The sequence below is a fragment of the Elephas maximus genome, chromosome 6 (assembly GCF_024166365.1).
Source record: "Elephas maximus indicus isolate mEleMax1 chromosome 6, mEleMax1 primary haplotype, whole genome shotgun sequence".
NCBI lineage: Eukaryota > Metazoa > Chordata > Mammalia > Proboscidea > Elephantidae > Elephas > Elephas maximus.
In genome coordinates this window covers 20,368,312-20,387,049 of record NC_064824.1, presented here as the reverse complement: position 1 = coordinate 20,387,049, position 18,738 = coordinate 20,368,312, and the positions used below count along the sequence as shown (strand labels likewise).

Sequence of the window (18,738 nt, the reverse complement as noted above, 5' to 3'; positions counted from 1 at the left end):
GATTTGTTTGTTCTTCTGGCAGTCCATTCAGTATTCTTCGCCAACACCATAATTCAAACGTGCCAGTTCTTCCGTCTTCCTAATTCATTGTCCAGCTTTTGCATGCGTATGAGGTGATTGAAAACACCATGGCTTGGGTCAGCCACACCTTAGCCCTCAAAGTGACATCTTTGCTTTTTCACACCTGAAAGAGGTCTTTTGTAGCAGATTTGCACAATGCAATATGTCATTGGATTTCTTGACTGTTGCTTCCATGGGCATTAATTGTGGATCCAGGTAAAATGAAATCCTCGACAACTTCAATCTTTTCTCCGTTAATCATGATGTTGTTTTTTGGTCCAGTTGTGAGATTTTTGTTTTCTTTATGTTGAGGTGTAATCCATACTGAAGGCTGTGTGTAGGCTTTGGTTTTCATCAGTAAGTGCTTCAAGTCCTCTTCGCCTTCACCAAGCAAGGCTGTGTTACCTGCGTATCGCATTGTTACCATCACCCGTTGCCATCGAGTTGATTCCGACTCATAGCGACCCTATAGGACAGAGTAGAGCTGCCCCATAGAGTTGCCAAGCAGTGCCTGGTGGATTCGAACTGCTGACCTTTCGGTTAGCAGCTGAGCTCTTACCCGCTGTGCCACCAGGCCCCCTATTGCATTGTTAGAAGTGCAGTAAAAGTCACCCCCCTCTCCTTCCCTAGGGTTGAGTGTTAATCAGCTGGAGTCAGTTCTAGTCGCAACCCTCAGTTCACTAAAGAAGGTGACTGAAGCCCAGAGTGTGGCCTTCAGGGCTTCTCTGTGGCATGGAGCTTGGTGGCTGCTGCCTCCCAGCCTGACATATTCTGGCAGAAGCCTGCTGCCTGCCTCCTTCCTGTGCTGAGTCCAGCCTGCACGTGCAGCCCTCAGTGGGCTGAAGACGGTTTTTAGGCAGGTTGGTGCAGGACAGGGAAGCTGACTGGCCAGGGATGTCCGGGCTCTCTGGGCGTCTACCTGAGGCCGGATCTACCTCTTCTTGCCCTCCCCGCCATGCCTAGTGGCCAGGTCCTCCTGGGCTGGGCAGGCCTGAGCTGAGTAAGCCATGCACTCCATGAGATTGCTTTCTAACATCTGGACCAGGAACGGGCCTCTACTTAAAACGAGGAAGCTTGCCAGCTTAAGTGATTGTTAAAACCTAGGGCCGCGCTGACTCCTCTCCCACCTGGTGGGGGCTGGAGGAATGTGTGCCTTTTTTCCCACTCCTGCCCCACCCACCCCACCATCCCAATTTGGGAGGCCGTGGAGATGGAACCAGTTAGAGAGGAGAAGGCAAGAGGTGGGGACAGGGCAGTCCAGCTAGGGGGATTCAGATGTTTAACCCCAGAAGTCCCAGTTACTCCCATCTGCCCCCTGCAACTAGGCCCACCTGCCTGTCCAGCCTCCCACGTTCCCAGGCACCCGCGAGTCCTCTGTCAGCTGGGGCACCCCCTCCATTACACCTGAAATGACAGTCCTCACCATCACTGGATGGTCAGCTTCCTACATACCAGGCCCTGGGTGAGCACTCTGTGTGTGAATGCCTTCGAACCTCACGGACCTTGTAGGGGGGAGAGATGTTCTTCTCCCCACTTGTCCCGATGATGTGACTTTTCCCAAGGGCACGCAAGATTCCAATTCAATCTTTCCACCCCAAACTTGAGCCTCCTAACTGCTCATTAAATGCCTGCCCAAATTCTGCCTCATCATTTATTCATTCAACAAACATTTACTGAGCACTAACTTTGTGCCAGGCACTCTAAGACCTGGCTCAAGTCCCACTGGAGGCAGGAGGAGTATCAGCTGCCATTCATCACCACAAGTGCCCATGCCCGGTCGGCTTCACTTCTGAATACAAGTGAGGAAGCTCTCGTCTGTGAGGCCCATGCAGCTAGTCCCAGTTAGGATTCACACCCAGAGGGGCCGTGACCCCAGCTGGAGGTGTTGACCATTGTGCCTATGGGGGCGGATGCTGGTGGATCATAGAACTGCACCGTCACTCCACCCCAGGGGCAGGATGTCTCCCTTCTCCTCAGGTACGGCCAGCTCTCTAGCTAACTCTGTGGACACTGCTTGAAGGGGACCAGGGCTCAGTAGCTTCCATGAAGTAAGCACTGTCTCCAGAGAATTACCAGATGCCGAACTCTTCCCAGTCAGCTGGTCCTCAGAAATCATGTAAATCACCATAGTCACCTGGTGGAAACACAGCAAGTGAGCGGTGACTGCTCTGCCATCAGCCGGTAACTTACTCCTAGCCTCCTTCCGTTCAGTGAGAGCCAGGTGGCATCAGTCAATAGCCCATTTTCATCAGGTTTGGAGATGAAACTGTAAAAAAAAAAAATTAAAAACGGCCCCAAGATTATAAATTGATCACAGGGAAAATGTAAAGGAATTTGGAAGTTTGTGAGTGAAACAGCTCAGCTTTATGTGGAAGACTGGGGCAGTCTTGGTTCCTGTATAAAAAAACACCAGTTGCTTTCAAGTCAGTTCCAACTCATGGCAACCCGGTGTGTGTCAGAGTAGAACTGTGCTCCGTAGGGTTTTCGATGGCTGATTTTTCGGAAGTGGATCACCAGGTCTTTCTTCCAAGGCTCTCGGGTGGACTTGAACCTCCAGCCTTTGAGTTATCAGTGAGCTGGTTATTAGTAACAAGGGAGTGAACCTGCAGGGAACCCAGCCAAGTGCGTTAACCCTTGGCACCAGTTGGCGGTAGGTTTCCCAAAGCAGGAGTGCTGGGGTTTCAATGCCAAGACTCTGTCTGCTTACTGTATGCATTTACCTCCTGTGGTGTGGACTTCAGGCTTCGGGGAAGTTGGGCTTGTGATTTTACTGGTAGGCTTAGGAGGGTGACAGCACCCCCGCAGTCGGGGTGAGGTTGTCTCCTGAAGGTGAATGCTCCCTCAGTGCACAGCTGGACCTCGTCCAGGAGGGATGGACCTCGTCCAGGAGGGAGCTTCTGGTGGCTATGAGGGGGGACCCTTTCTGCAAGATGGGGACATGACCACAGACAGGGCCAGCTGTGTCACCAGAGTGGACATTTTTGAATATGATGGGTTGTGCTAAAGCTTTCTGAGTGACCAGCCAGGCCTGTCAACCAGTCAGTGGTCACTGCCATCCAGGGAATTGGCCACAGCCTGGGTAGGAGGCCTCAGCAACTGTGGGAGGTGAGATCAGGCCCTTTGTGGCTGGTCCCTCGAGATGGCTCCAAACTGACCAGAAGTAAGGCGCTGCCAGGACGGAAGGAAACAAGACCACTTTGGGGCCTGCAGCGAAGGGTCGTTGTAAGTGGAGGGGGGAGAGGAGTAAGTTCTCTCTGGGGAAGCCCTGCCCTCCTCCTGGATTGGAACACCAGAGGATGGAGACCTGACAACTGCTTTTTACATCCCTTAACCTTGGCTAAGGAAATCCTGGTGGTGTAGTGGTTAAGAGCTACAGCTGCTAACCAAAAGGTTGGCAGATCGAATCCACCAGGCACTCCTTGGAAACCTACACGGCAGTTCTACCCTATTTTACAAGGTCTCTATGAGTTGGAATTGACTAGACAGCAAAGGGTTTTTTTTTTTTAAACCTTGGCTAAAACTCTTCTGGAATATTCTGATCTGGCATGGCTGTGTGTAGACTGCTGAGGAAGGGGAGTTCCCAAGACTTGGGGGAGCCACAAGGTACAGCTAAGGTCTCAGTGAGAACCCCAGGGGAAGAGAGGTGCTCCTGCAGCCCCTCTCTGCTCAAGCCCTAGGGGGAGTGGGGTTTCCTTACAGGGCTTCTCCCAGGAGATCCGGAGACCGCCAAGGGTTTGGTAGGAATACAGAGTCCTAGCCCGCCTCACCTACTTGAAGCGGAAACTCTGGGGTGGGGCTACCTGGAAACTTGCAGCTTAAGCCCTGAGGTGATTCTGGGGTCGCTAAGACGTGAAGCTAGTGCCTGAGCCTCCTCACTCCTGCCGACCAAGACCTGTTAAGATTCCCTGACCCAGCGGGTACCTCTCAGGCCACCTCCCCAGTGAGCACAGCACAATGCTGGGGCAGTGTGGACACACATGGGCGTAGGGCTCTCGGAGACCTCAGCCTACATGGGAAGCCAAGCTGATAGCACAGCTTAGCACCACAAGGCGGCAGAGGGAGAGGTGTTCTGGACTGCGTGTTCACAGCAGAGCACAGGCAATGTGCTAAACAAGAGCACTTATAAGAATGAAGAAGTGTGTGTCACCTGCCTAGGCCACACCGTTATTAGCACATGGCTGAACCTGAATTCAAACCTAACTTCGTGTAACCAGTCTACCAACTAACACAGCCGCTCTCAGGATTCATAGTGGGGAGAGATGGCAGTAGGGGCTATGAAGGGACGCGGGAGGCCTTCAGTGCCCAAGGGCTCAGGCTGGATCTCGAGCGAAGGGGGACATGAATGGGCCCAGAGAATGTCAAGACTTGAAGCTAGCCAAGGAGGCAGCATGGGGAGGGTCAACCAGTGGAAGGAAGGAGTAGTTCCACTCGCTGGAGAAGCCAAGTAGGGAAAAGTCAGTGTGCACACACTTGGGCAAGATTTACCTCGTCATCAGGACTGACGGGAGCCTCTGCCCACAGGAGATTTCACTCAAGTGGGAGGGGCAAGACACAGGTCACAGCAGTCAGACAACAAGGCAAAACCCTGCTCTGGTGTTGCTACCAGGTGCTACAGAGTTGACTCTTAGTCATGGCGAGGCGACCCCATGTGTTTCAGAGTAGAACTGTGCACCACAGTAGTCTCTCGGCATCCGTGGGGCATTGGTTCTAGTACCCCAACGGATACCAAAACCTGAGAATGCTCAGGTCCCTTATATAAAATGGCGTAGTATTTGCATATAACCTACACACATCCATCCTCCTGTATACTTTAAATCATCTCTAGATTACTTACACTACCTAATACAGTCAGACCTTGTTTTATTGTACTTCACTTTATTGTGCTTTGCAGATACTGCATTTTTTACAAATCGAAGGCTTGTGGCAACCCTGCATTGAGCAAGTCTGTCGGCACCATTTTTCCAACAGCGTATGCTCACTTTGTGTCTCTGTGTCACATTTTGGGAATTCTCCAAGTATTTCAAACTTTTTCATTGTTATATCTATTATGGTGATCTATGATCAGTCATCTTTGATGTTACTATTGTAATTGTTTTGGGGTGCCATAAACCATGCCCACGTAAGACAGCAAACTTAATTGATGAATGTTGAATGTGTTCTGACTGCTCCATCGATGGGCTGTTCCCCAGTCTCTTTCCCTGTCCTCGGGCTTCCCTATTCCCTGAGACACAACAATATTGAAATTAGGCCAATTAATAACCCTACAGTGGCCTCTAAGTGTTCAAGTGAAAGGAAGAGTAGTTGCTCGTCTCTCACTTTAAATCAAAAGCTAGAAATGATTAAGCTTAGCGAGGACGGCATGCTGAAAGCTGAGATAGGCCCAAAGCTAGGCCTCTTATGCCAAACAGCCAAGTTGTGAATGCAAAGAAAAAGTTCTGGAAGGAAATTAGAAGTGCTCCTGCAGTGAACACAGGAATGATAAGAAAAGGGAACTGCCTTATTGCTGATACAGAGAAAGTTTTAGTGGTCTGGACAGAAGATCAAACCAGCCACAGCATTCCTTTAAGCCAAAGCCTAATCCAGAGCAAGGCCTTAACTCTCTTCAATTCTATGAAGACTGAGAGAGGTGAGAAAGCTACGGAAGAAAAGCTTGAAGCTAGCAGAGGTTGGTTCATGATGTTTAAGGAAAGGAGTCATCTTCATAACAAAAGTGCAAGGTGAAGCAACAAGTGAGGATGTAGAAGCTGCTGCAAGTTATCCAGAAAAAAAAAAAAACAAACCAGAAGATCAAGCTAATTCACGAAGGTGGCTGTGCTGAACTACAGATTTTCAGTGTAGAGGAAATAGCCTTGTATTGGAAGAAGATGCCACCTAGGACTTTCATAGCCAAAGAGGAGAAGTCAATGCCTGGCTTCAAAGCTTCAAAGGACAGGCTGACTCTCTTGTTAGGGGCTAATGCAGCTGGTGACTTTAAGTTGAAGCCAGTGCTGATTTACCATTCTGAAAATCCTAGGGCCCTTAAGAATTATGCTAAGTCTACTCTGCCTGTGCACTGTAAATGGAACAACAAAGCCTGGATGACAGCACATCTGTTTACAAAATGGTTTACTGAATATTTTAAGCTCACTGTTGAGATCTACTGCTCAGAAAAAAAGATTCCTTTGAAAATATTACTGCTCATTGCCCATGCACCTGGTCATCCAAGAGCTCTGATGGAGATGTACAAGGAGATTAATGTTGTTTTCATGCCTGCTGACACAACACCCGTTCTGCAGTCCACAGATCAAGGAGTAATTTCGACTTTCAAGTCTTACTATTTAAGAAATACATTTCATAAGGCTATCGCCACCATAGATAGCAATGCCTCTGATGAATCTAGACAAAGTAAATTGAAAACCTTCTGGAAAGGATTCGCCATTCTAGATGCCATTAAGAACATTCACGACTCATGGGAGGAGGTCAAAATATCAACATTAATAGGAGTTTGGAAGAAGTTGACTCCTCATGGATGATTCTGAGGGGTTCAAGACTTCAGTGGAGGAAGTAACTGCAAATGTGCAGGAGGGGAGATGTGACTGAATCGCTGTAATCTCGTGTTAAAACTTTAACAGACGAGGAGTTGCTTCTTACAGATAGGCAAACGAAGTGGTTTCTTGATGGAATCTATTCCTGGTGAAGATCCTGTGAACATTGTTGAAATGACAACAAAGGATTGAAAATAATACATACGCTTAGTCGATAAAGCAGCGGCAGGGTCTGAGAGGATTGACTCCAATTTTGAAAAAAGTTCTACTGTGGGTATAATGATATCAGACAAAATCACACGCTACAGAGAAATCTTTCGTGAAAGGAAGAGTCAATCGATGTGGCACACTTCATTGTTGTCTTATTTGAAGAAACTTCCACAGCCACCCCAGCCTTCAGCAGCCATCACCCTGATCAGTCAGCAGCCATCAGCACTGAGGCAGGACCCTCTACCAGCAAAAAAATTAGGACTCACTGAAGGCTCAGATGATGGTTAGCATTTTTTAGCAATAAAGTATTTTTAATTAAGGTATGTACATTGTTTTTTTAGATGTAATGCTATTGCATACTAAGTAAACTACGGTATAGTGTAAACGTAACTTGTATGCACTGGAAAATCAAAATTCGTGTGACTCACTTTATTGCAATATCCGCTTTATTGCGGTGGTCTGGAATCGAACCCACAAGGTCTCCGAGGTATGCCTAGTACAATGTAAGTGCTATGCAAATGTTGTCACACCGCAACTGAAGACTTGCTCTGGGAGGTAGCCTTTCTTTTCTATGAGTTACTTTCCGTTTTTGAAATTTTATTGTGTTTTTAGGTGAATGTTTACAGTGCAAATTAGTTTCTCATTCAATATACAGATTCTTCTGTGAGATTGGTTGCAATCCCTGGAATGTGTCAGCACTCTCCCCCTTTCTACTCAGCGTTCCTCGTGTCCATTTGTCCAGTTTTCCTCTCGCTTCCTGCCTTCGCATCTTGCCTTTGGACAGGAATTATCCATTTGGTCTTGTATACTTGATCGAACTAAGAAACACAGTCCTCCCACGTGTTACTGTTTGTTTCACGGGCCTGTGCATTCTCTGGCTGACAGGTGGACTTTGGGACTGGCTTTAGTTCTCAGCAGGGTGTCTGGGGGCCATAGTCTTGGGGGTTCCTTCAGTTTCAGTCAGACCAGTAAGTCTGGACTTTTTTTATGAATTTGGATTTTGTTCTGCATTTATCTCCTGGTCTGATGAGGACCCTCTAGTGTGATCCATGTCAAAGTGGTTGGTGGTGATAGCTGGGCACCATCTAGTTCTTCTGAGCTCAGGTGGGTGGACTCTGTGGTTCATGTGATCCTTTAGTCCTTTGGGCTAGTGTTTTCCTTGTGTCTTTGGTTTTGTTCGTTCTCCTTTGCTCCGGATGGGATGGGACCAATAGATGTATTTTATTTAGATGGCTGTTTGTAAGCTTTTAAGACCCCAGATGCTACTCATCAAAGTAGGATTTAGAACATTTTCTTTATGAACTATGTTATGCCAGTCGACCTAGATACCTCTCAAGACTGTGGTCCCCAGCCCTCAGCCCCACCAACGCAGTCCCTCAAGGTATTTGGACGTGTCTAGGAAACATCTATGACTTTGCCATGGCCAGGTTGTGCTGACTTCCCCTATATTATGTGCTGTCTTTCCCTTCACCAAAGTTGACACTTGTCTACTACCTAGTTACTGATTTCCTCTCCCCATTCTCCTCTCCCTAGTAACTATCAAAGAATGTTTGTTTCTGTGTGTAAACCTTTCCTTGAGTTCTTATAATAGTGGTCCCATTCAATATTTGTTCTTTTGTGACTGGCTTATTTCACTCAGCATGCCTTCCAGATTCATCCATGTTACGAGATGTTTCAAGGATTCGTCATTGTCCTTTATCGTTGCGTAGTATTCCATTGTGTGTATGTACCATAATTTGTTTACCCATTTACCTGTCTATGGGCACCTAGATTGTTGTCATCTTTTTGCTATTGTGGATAATGCTGCAGTGAACATGGGTGTGCATATGTCTATTCATGTGATGGCTCTTATTTATCTAGGATATATTCCTAGGAGTGGGATTGCTGGATTGTCTGATATTTCTATTTCTAGCTTTTAGAGGAGGCAGTGTATTGTTTTCCATAGTGGTTGTACTCTTTTACATTCCCACCAGCAGTATGTAAGAGTTCCAATCTCCCTGCAACCTCTGCAACGTTTGTTATTTCCTTTTTTAATTAGTGCCATTGTTGTTGAGGTGAGATGGTATCTCATTGTAGTTTTGATTTGCATTTCTCTAAAGGCTAATGATCTCTAGTCACCTGAGTGTCTTCTTTGGTGAAGTGTCTGTTCATATCCATGCCCATCTTTTAATTGGATTATTTGTCTTTTTGTTGTTGAGGTGTTGAAGTATTTTGTAGATTTTAGAGATTGGACCCTTGTCAGATATGTCATAGCCAAGAGTTTTTTCCCAGTGTGTAGGTTCTCCTTTCTATGAGTTTTTTGAGCTCTTCTGGGAATGCTGATGCTGCCTGGGCATCAGCTGATGCCAATTCGCCCGTGACCTTGATGTTCTTGAGGCTGGAGTGCTTTACAGAGCAGCCAGCCAGCCCTTACTAGCCTGACACCCCTTCTCGCTCTGCCGAACCCCCTCACGTTGAGCCCGTGAGGGGGTGCTTTGACCGCTTCATTGCTTTTGAGGAGCCATTGTTTCACAGAAACAAAGGGTGCACACAATACAAGCAGTGAGTGAATGAGACACAAGACAAACAACGTTCAAACAAGGAGTGCCGGAGAAAGACTGAGGCGGGTGAACTGGCGGAGGCTACAGCGGGGTATGCTTACACATCACTTCATTCTCGGAGATTCAGCACGGTGCTCAGTGAGCGGGAAATGCAAGTTTTGCTCTTTGGAACACCCCCCCCCCAATATTTTTGACCTGCGGTTGGTTGAATCTACAGATGCGGAACCCATAGGCACAGAGGGCTGACTGGTTCATCTAATGCTGTAGGTTACTCAGGCTTCACACCAACCAACCAACCTGATTCCGACTCATAGCGACCCTATAGGACAGAGTAGAACTGCCCCATAGTTTCCAAGCAGCGCCTGGTGGATTCGAACTGCCGACCTTTTGGTTAGCAGCTGTAGTTCCTAACCACTACACCACTAGGGTTTCTCTCAGGCTTCAAAGAAGTTGGAAACAGTCACATACTTGTCCTTAAGATTGCACTTGCCATAATTTACTTCACTGGTATAGCAACCTCCAAACCTTTATCCTCTCTTTGGGCTGTCAGTGTGAGCTCCTGGGGTCAACTGGAAAAGCCAGCAGCAGGAAGCAGGCAGGCATGCACTGTCTTATTCAGCCGTGCTTTGCCTTTGTGAGGCGCTGTCTTCTGTCTGTGGGTCTCTGTCTGTCTCCCGGCTGTAGCCACTGACTAGCAAATACAGATGACAATGAAGCCTTTGCTGGCACAGAATGCTGAGAGAATTATCACTGAGCCAATGATAGCTGTGGTGATTGCAGTAAATTACTTCCACAACAATTGACAAATTGCCACATTCGGCAGCCATTATGTTTGGGTTTGTATCCTGAAGAGTAAACGACTCTTTCTCTCTCTCTCTCTGTATCTCTCTCACACACACACACACACACACACACACACACACACAGGCAGTGAGGCAGCCTACCCTGTGTTGAATGACATTTATGCCTTTTATGCATCCTGGGTTCTTGTGGCCGTCCTGCCTTAGTTCCTGTAGCAAAGAGACTTGAGTCTGAGCACTAATTATCACCAGTGAGGTTTCCTCCCAAACGGGAAGTATCAGCCCAGATCCACTCTCTGGCGGTGCACTCTCTAACCAAGCATTATTCACTGTGCCCGTCCAGCCCTTGTGGCCGTGAGCCGGAGTGCAAGCTGAGAAAGAGGGAGGCAGCTTGGGCCAGCTGAGCCCCCAGCAGGCCCCTCACCTTCGGAGGGTCAGCCTGAGTCAGCTGAGGAAGAAGGGGTGGCCCAGCTCCCTGGAGGGTTGTCAGGGCGCTGGAGCAAGCGCTCAGACCACTGCCCCGGCCGACTTCGCGCCAGCCTGTTGGTAAGTCTGGTTGGGGTACAGATCCCAGATGGCCTGGGCAGTACACAGCCCCACCAACCCCTAGCCTGTTCAGGCGGCCTGAGTGTGCCCCAACTTCTCAGGAGGAGTCTGAAGGGCTCCCCACACCTCCCGTGGACCGCCCAGCCCAGTTCAGGTACCACTGTTTGGAACCGGTGGCAGCCGAAATAATGTAAGAAAGTCAAGAGCCTTTTCAAATAAAGGGTCTAAGGATTGCTCGCACACAGCGCTGTCAGTTAATGAAAGCCATGGATGGCTCTGTGGGTTCCGGTGTGTTAAAAAAAAAAAAAAAATGTGTGTGATGCATTTCCATGGAGCGCAGGAATGGTTAAGTTTTACTTATTGGTAACCATTTCTGGGTTGGTGTATCGCAGAGCTTCTGCTGCAAGGAATCCAACTGGATTTTCCTAGAACAATTCTAAAATTTAGATTTTTGCCTGAAGCCCTATAAATTATTCATTCACTTTTATTTTTGCAAAACAGTGTGATGATAAACTTCTCTCTTCTGTAAGAGCAAACTTGTGTGTATGTGTGTTTGTGTGTGTGTGTTCTTGTGTGTGCATAGCCAAGCTTTTTGTATTCTCCTTTGTGGAGAATTTGCAGCCTTCCTTTTAAAAATATAATGATTTTTTATGATGTCTAAATAATGGTTCCGGGCAGTATTACAAGAAATATAACAGTAAAATGTTTGTAAGAGTCCATCAGAAAGGGAAAATGGCCACAGAGAAAACAGAAATGCACCAGTTCAGATGTGTGTGGATGTGGCCCAGCTTTTAAAGCCTGGTTTGAGGTGGGAGTCCTCTGCCCTCTCCTCCCTCAGGTCAGCTGGGGGAGGCTGGGGTAGGGGGAGAGGCATTTCAAAGCTGGGGGGTGGATGCAGAGGGAGTGCTTCGTTCTAGACTTCCTGGAGCCCTAAGCCCAGAGGAAGGGAGGGATGGGTAAGAACACCATCTGGGGACTAGCTTCCGGGGTTTGGGGTATAGACTAGAGGCAGCCCCAGGTTTGCAGAGACAACCTGAGAATGGGAGCCTGGAAAGTTAGTTAGGGCAGCTTAGCAGGAAGCAGGGAAGGCTGAGAGAAAGAGAACAGGCAGATGAGATCCATATGGAGTACCTGACCACTGTTGCTCACGCTCGTGGGACCTAGCCATCCCTCTTCACCAGGTCCAAGGCCAACCCAAATGCAGGGCCTGGGATAGGCCTAGGGCGCAGTATACCCAGATCTGTCAAGAGCCAACTCTGGGATCTTGAGGAAGTCCCTTAAACTGTTTGGGTCTCAGTTTTGTCATCTGCAAAATGGGGATAATGATAGCCATCTGCACATCAAACCCCATGCATACAAATCCACGTCATGATTACTCTGGGCCCCATGAGTCTGGCCTCACAGTGACTTCTCATTTGGCTTGTGATGATCGCAGGCATGTCCCATGCCAGGAACTTGCTGGGTGCTAGCCTGTGGCTGCCCAGGCACCACTGTTAGGCAAGGTGACCCTCACAGCCCTAGGGGAGGCCCGGAATTTCTACATGGTGAGACTTTAAGGACAGTCATGGATGAAAAGGGGGAACTAGGGGACTTTCCTGAAAACAGTTTCTATTTGCACAGCAGATGCCTTGTTTTTACTTAGATTGTGTATCACAGTTCCATAAAATTGGAATTCATTCATTATTTCTTTTCCCTAAGACTAGGAAAATGTGAGTCAGTCATTTCAATCTGTATTAGTTTTAATATTAACATTAGTGGGGGAGTGATGGAGATTCTGGGGGGCTAGAGCCCCCTACCCAGGTGAAAACACCTGGTGATCTGCTCCCATAAAGATTACCGCCTAGGAAACCCTGTAGGGCAGTTCTGCTCTGTCCTACAGGATCACTAGGAGTCAGAACCCACTCTACTGCCTACAACAACAGTGCCTGCACCACGTTCCACCCCTCAGACTGCCAAGGGGAAGGACCTACCTCCTATGCTAATTTGGCCCCCTTACCCGTGCTTTAGAGGGCCCAGGAGACCAGAAGGGGAGGGATTGATTCTGCCTCAAAGAGGAGGTAGGGTGAGGGCGTCACAGAGGTGGTAGTGTTCCTGCTGGACCTTGAATTTCGACAGATGGGCAGAAGAGACTTCCCAGGCAAGAAGATTAAGTCTCTGACCTGAGCAAGAAGCAGCATGAGCTTGAGGTCTGGTGATGGCCGAGTGGGGAGTGACCGAGATGGTGCTGTGGACCAGGCAGGCCCCATGGGAAGGGCACATCTGCCAGTGGCCACAGCCAGGCCACACCTGCCCTGGACACCCTCTTCTCCTGCCCAGTGGAGGCTGAGCTGACTCCTCTTAATGGTCCCTACCCCCTGCCCAGAAGCCCACCAGCCCTGGGGCCATTGATCCACATCCCTGAAACCTCTTTCCATGGGTACCCACATTTCAGGCTGCACCCGATGCACCTCCAATCTGGTGTTTATTTTCCCTGTTAATTGCATAATCGTATTTGTGTTTTTATGATGATTTGCAATGTTTAAGCTAATCTGTATGTACCTCCTTCTGTGTTATTTAGTTGAATAGTAAAATGCCCGGCTAGGTCTAACGATATAACTTGGCTGCTTAACGTAGTCAGCTGCCAACCAAAAGGTGGGAGGTTTGAGTCCACCCAGAGGCACCTCAGAAGAAAGGCCTGGTGATCTATTTCTAAAAAAATCAGCCATCGAAAACCCTATGGAGCACAGTTCTACTCTGAGTCACATGGGGTCATCATGAGTCAGAGTCAACTCAGTGGCACCTGGTTTTCAACCAGTTTATAGTAGGCATTAGGCATTCCTGGCATTATTATTTAACCGCCACTGGGTACAAGAGAGGAAACTCTGGTGGCATAATGGTTAAGAGCTTCGGCTGCTAACCAAAAGGTCGGCAGTCCGAATCCTTCAGGTGCTCTTTGGAAACTCTGGGGCAGTTCTACTCTGTCCTATAGGATCGCTAGGAGTCAGAATTGACTCGACAGCAACAGGCTTGGTTGGTTTTGGCTTGGGTACAAGACAAGGAGCCCTGGTGGCACAGTGGTTAGGTACTCGGCTGCTAACTGAAAGGTTGGTGGGAGACAGATATGGCAGTTGGCTTCTGTAAAGATTTATAGTCTCGGAGACCCTAGGGGCAGTTCTGCCCTGTCCTGTAGGGTCGCTGTGAGTCAGAATTGACTCTATGGCAGTGGGTTTGGTTTTGGGTTTGGGTACAAGAGGACCCTGAGCGAGGTTCTGGGGAATCACAAGCATACCCTGCCCTCAGGCACAGAAGTTGGTAGGTGCATCATTCAAGTCACCAGCATTTATTGAGCACTTACTGGATGCCTGCGTAGGCTAGGTACTAGAGACACAGAAAGGAGTAAGAGGTGGCCCCCAGTCAGGTGGCTGACAGGCAAGCAAACCAGGTGTGCAGTCAGCAGTGATGCGACATAAGTGTGCCCAGTAACTTAAGAAAGCGTGGCCCCCTCTGTCCTAGGGGCTCAGGGGGAAAGCCAGGAGCTACTCGGGCTGCCTGGACCAGCCTTTTGAGCTCTTGGAGCTGTGCGTGGACCTTGACGGGCCTTTGAGACGTGCTTGGATGGCCCTCCCCAAGTGGAACAGTTGCAGAGTGGAGCCTGACTGTCAGTGCCCCTGGGAGTCCAGAGAAGAGGCCGCTCAGCGGCAGGGGAGGTGCCAGAGGTTTCCAGGAATAAGCAAGCCGGGGGGAAGTGTCTCCAAGCCCAGACATCAGGCCACATGAGCAGACCGAGCTCCCTCAACAGAGCTCCTGGAGCTGCCTTTGTGTGTCTTGGCTGCTTCAGCCTCTCTCCCCACGTCCATGCCTCCCCTCCTTGCCCAGAGCAGGACCTAGTAACCCGATCCCCAATTCTGCAAACCCTACAGCATCAAGCCTTACACCGTGGCGGGGGGGTGAGAGGCAGCCCTAGTACACAAGACCCACCTGGCCTGGCCTTGACAGTGTCAAGTCTCCCAGGAAAACAAGAAACCTCTCAACCTCAGACACGGAGGCTGCAGGTTGAGCTGCTGCTGCCTGGTGTAGGATTAACCCGCCCACAGGGAGCCAGCAGCCCCTGCATGCCATAGCCCTGACCTCACAGGCAAAGTCAGGCAGCTCCTCCTTGGCTCTCACGGTGTCTGGATGTGTAGCCAGCCTTCTGCTGAGACCCCCTCCCAAGTGGGTAGGCCGTCTCCTGGCTACCTCCTTAGCCCCCATGCCCTGCCCTTGCTGGGCACACAGTTGGTACTCAAGGAATAATGAAGGAGGGACCTTAGAAGGACTGAATGAACTGCACACGCTGTGCAGTGCACAACTCCAGAGGGCGCTGTTTGCCTGGATTACAGTGGAAAGGGTGCCCATGTAGTCTCCAGCATGGTGGCCTGGGCCTTGAGCACGCCCCTTGCTTCCAGCCGCTAGCCTTAGTGCTGACCGTGGGCCTTCTTCCTTCTCTTCGCCAGCCAGTACTGACGCCCTGCACTCTGCACCTCCTCTGCTATGGGAGTACTAACTGATCTGGTGAGCAGCTCTGCCAGCCAGCTGTGTGCTCACAGTGATGAGACAGCCCTGGAAGTACAGGCTGCTCGTCTGCATCCTTGGCCAGCCAGGAAACCTCAGGCCTCTGGGAGATCCACCGAGTTGGGTGTTAGGGGGCGTCCTGAGTACCCAGGATCTGTGTGGTCCCCAGTACTGCTCATCTCCTCCCCTATCCCACTGTGGGCCTGGTTACCCGCCTGGTAGGTGGGTCACAGAGGCCATGGCAGCTGGTCCCTGTGGGGTTTGCCTTTCTGTCCCAGTTAATGACACCTCCATGGCCTTGACGAGCTTCTCCTCACCAGAAAGAGCCTGCCCCATGCAGCTCCATGGTGTGCAGGGATGGGCCACGTGCACCTGACACTCAGAGCGACAGAAGCTTAGGGAGAGAACACTGAGGAGGCCCCGAGGCAGGAAAGGCTCTGCGGAAAAGGTGGGCTGGGAGCTGCACCTGACTGCAAGAACCGGGAAGAGAGTCTTGCACGTGAGTGATCTGTGACTTCACGCACACCTTGCACAGAACGTTACTGAGCAGCCACTGCAGTGGTTCTCCAAGTGTGATCCCCGGAACAGCAGCATCAGAAACTACCCTTTTTTGTTGTTGTTGTCATACTTTCTGTATTTTTTTTAAAGCCTAAAGTATTTATTTAAAGAAACAAAACACAGAAAATCTGATTAGATGAATGGGACCAAGAGTGGGTGGGTCGTAGTGCCTCTGGAACGGCCTTGAACACTTTTTTTTTTTTTGCTTCCTTTCAACCCTTAGGTAGAAAATTGTTCTAAAAGGGCTATCACTTTCCTCTGTGGTTCTGTCCAGTGCCCGGAGCTGAGGTCTTACAGAGGGTCGGAATTCCAGACGTGAACGGGGATTCTATTGCCTTTGACTCCCATGGTGTTTGACCTGTGCCTCTCTAGGTCACTGATCACTCAAAAAAAAAAAAAAGTTTGAAAATGCTGTATAAGAGGCATGGCTAGATGGACAGATCTGTGATAAAGTGAGGGCAAAACAAGCTCGTTGCCGTAGAGTTGATTCTGACTCGTGGAGACCCCATGTGTTACAGAGTAGAACTGCTGCTTGGGGTTTTATTATTTATTTATTTATTTATTGTGCTTTAAGTGAAAGTTTACAAATCAAGTCAGTCTCTCATACAAAAACTTATACACACCTTGCTATGCACTTCTAACTGCTCTCCCCCTGCTGAGACAGCACACTCCTCCTCTCCACCCTGTATTCCCCGCGTCCATTCAACCAGCTCCTGTTCCCCTCTGCCTCTCTGCTTTCTCACCTCCCCTCCAGACAGGAGCTGCCCACACAGTCTCATGTGTCTACTTGAACCAAGAAGCACACTTCTCACCAGTATCATTTTCTATCCTATAGTCCAGTCCAATCCCTGTCTGAAGAGTTGGCTTTGGGAATGGTTCCTGTCTTGGGCTAACAGAGGGTATGGGGACCATGACCTCCAGGGTCCTTCTAGTCTCAGTGAGACCATTAAGCCTGGTCTTTTTCACAGAATTTGGGGTCTGCATCCCACTGCTCCCTCAGGGGTTCTCTGTTGTGTTCCCTGTCAGGGCAGTCATCGGTTGGAGCCGGGCACCATCTAGTTCTTCTGGTCTCAGGCTGATGTAGTCCTTGGTTTACGTGGCCCCTGCCGTCTCTTGGGCTCATATGTACTTTGTGTCTTTGGTGTTCTTCATTCTCCTTTGCTCCAGGTGGGCTGAGACCAATTGATGCATCTTAGATGGCCGCTTGCTAGCCTTTAAGACTCCTTAAGGTTTTCTTGGCTATAATCTTTACAGAAGCAGCTTGCCAGGTTTTTTTTTTTTCCACAGCACTGCCAAGTGGGCTTGAACTACCAACCTATAGGTTAGTTGTTGTGTGCTGTTGAGTCAATTCCAACTCACAGTGACCCTATAGGACGGAGTAGAACTGCCGTATAGGGTTTCCAAGGCTGTAATGTTCACAGGTGCAGATTGCCAGGTCTTTTCTTCTGCAGAGTGGCTAGTGGGTTCAAGCTGCTGACCTTTCAGTTAACAGCTGAGTGCTTAACAGGCATGGATAGCTTTACAGCATATGTACCTCCTGGGCTCCTTTTTAGGTTAGTGGTCAAGCTGGCTTCCAGCCTCTGGCCTTGGTGCTGATCGTGAGCCCTCCACCTTTGCCATTTTTACCGCCCAGGGCAACGGCAGCAGCATGTCAACGGCAACATCAAACAACCCATTCGGCTTAGAAATGTCTGAAAATTCAAACCATGCCTGAAAATTTTTCAGAATAATGTGTTGGGAAGAAGGCCACAAACCCAAAACATGCCTTTTGCAGAAAAGCTGGGAAATCCGCTTTCTCTTTTCCACACTCTGACACATATCCACCTATGTTGTCTTTCTATTTATCTTATGGTTTTACATGTTCTGTTTCAGCATTCCTGATTTTTAAGCATCGTTAGCTTGGGTGTATTTACAGGTTTCAGGTAGGAGATGGTTTCCAGGGGTTTTGGTGACAGATAATAGCAACCTTTTCCAATTAAAAAACTGCAAGTTGATTGACAGGAGGGATTTTTTCCTCATTAAAAAAAAAATTCATATTTTTTCCTTACAAAAATAATTCATCCCTGAAAAAAATTCAAACATTTAAGTAATATAAAATGTGTAAGTCTCTGTCGTCCCACCCCCCACTGTACATAATATACAAGAGGTTGTTGTCTTTTCCTCAGATTATATATAGTATATAATGCACTTTACTTATAAATGTATATAAAAAATGTATTTTTAACAAAAACAAATTAATAGTTAGTGTTTTTCAACTTGCTTTTTCAGTTGTTTCCATATTCACATAAACCCACCTTGTTCACTCTAATGTCTATATGGATGTAGGCTAATTTAAATTATAATTACAGGTTAAATAAATAATCATTATACTAGAGGGGTCCTTTTTAGGTTAGTAATCAAGTTTAGGAAACCCTCGTGGCATAGTGGTTAAGGCCTACATCTGCTAGCCAAAAGGTTGGCAGTTCAAATCCACCAGTCACTCCTTGGAAACCATGTGGGACAGTTCTGCTCTGTCCTGCAGGGTCGCTATGAGTCAGAATCTACTCGAGGGAAGTGAGTTTTTTGTTTTTTTTTTTTTTGGTTAGCCAAGTTTAAGTTTATAGCCTTCTTCCCACAGTTTTATTCTGAAATCCCTCCAAACACGGTTTGAATCCTCAAACATTCAAGGCTGAAAGAATATGTCAGTGAACATCCGAGTAGTCACCACCCAGATGTCACCATCAACACGCTACTGCCGTGGCCTTAGGTTCCTGGGGGGTGCAAATGACCTTAGTGATGGTCGTTTGGGTTGTTTTCCAGTATGAATTTCAGAGGCCAGAAAATCGCTTTTCGGTTTGCTTGCTAAGGGAAATGGCTGTCACACAGCTCTTTGTAACTCTGCTTTTGTAGGGGGTTAAAGGCTTTTTGTACTGAAATCCCAGGGGTGCACAGTCTCAGCTTTGCCATTGTCATTAGCATGTGACACTTAGA

General features: G+C 48.4%; 1 protein-coding gene across 2 annotated transcripts in view; it reads left to right on the top strand.

The window, feature by feature from the left end:
- Positions 1-18,738, top strand: part of STEAP3 (STEAP3 metalloreductase) — a 64,353-nt gene that overhangs the window by 2,399 nt on the left and 43,216 nt on the right. Inside the window, exon 1 of one of the 2 annotated variants that reach the window (XM_049889169.1) lies at positions 10,489-10,680. The exons of the other annotated variant lie outside the window; for it this stretch is intronic. The gene's annotated coding sequence lies outside the window, so the exon portion shown is untranslated. Of the gene's footprint in view, positions 1-10,488; positions 10,681-18,738 lie in introns of those variants that run through there. 2 annotated transcript variants of the gene reach the window in all.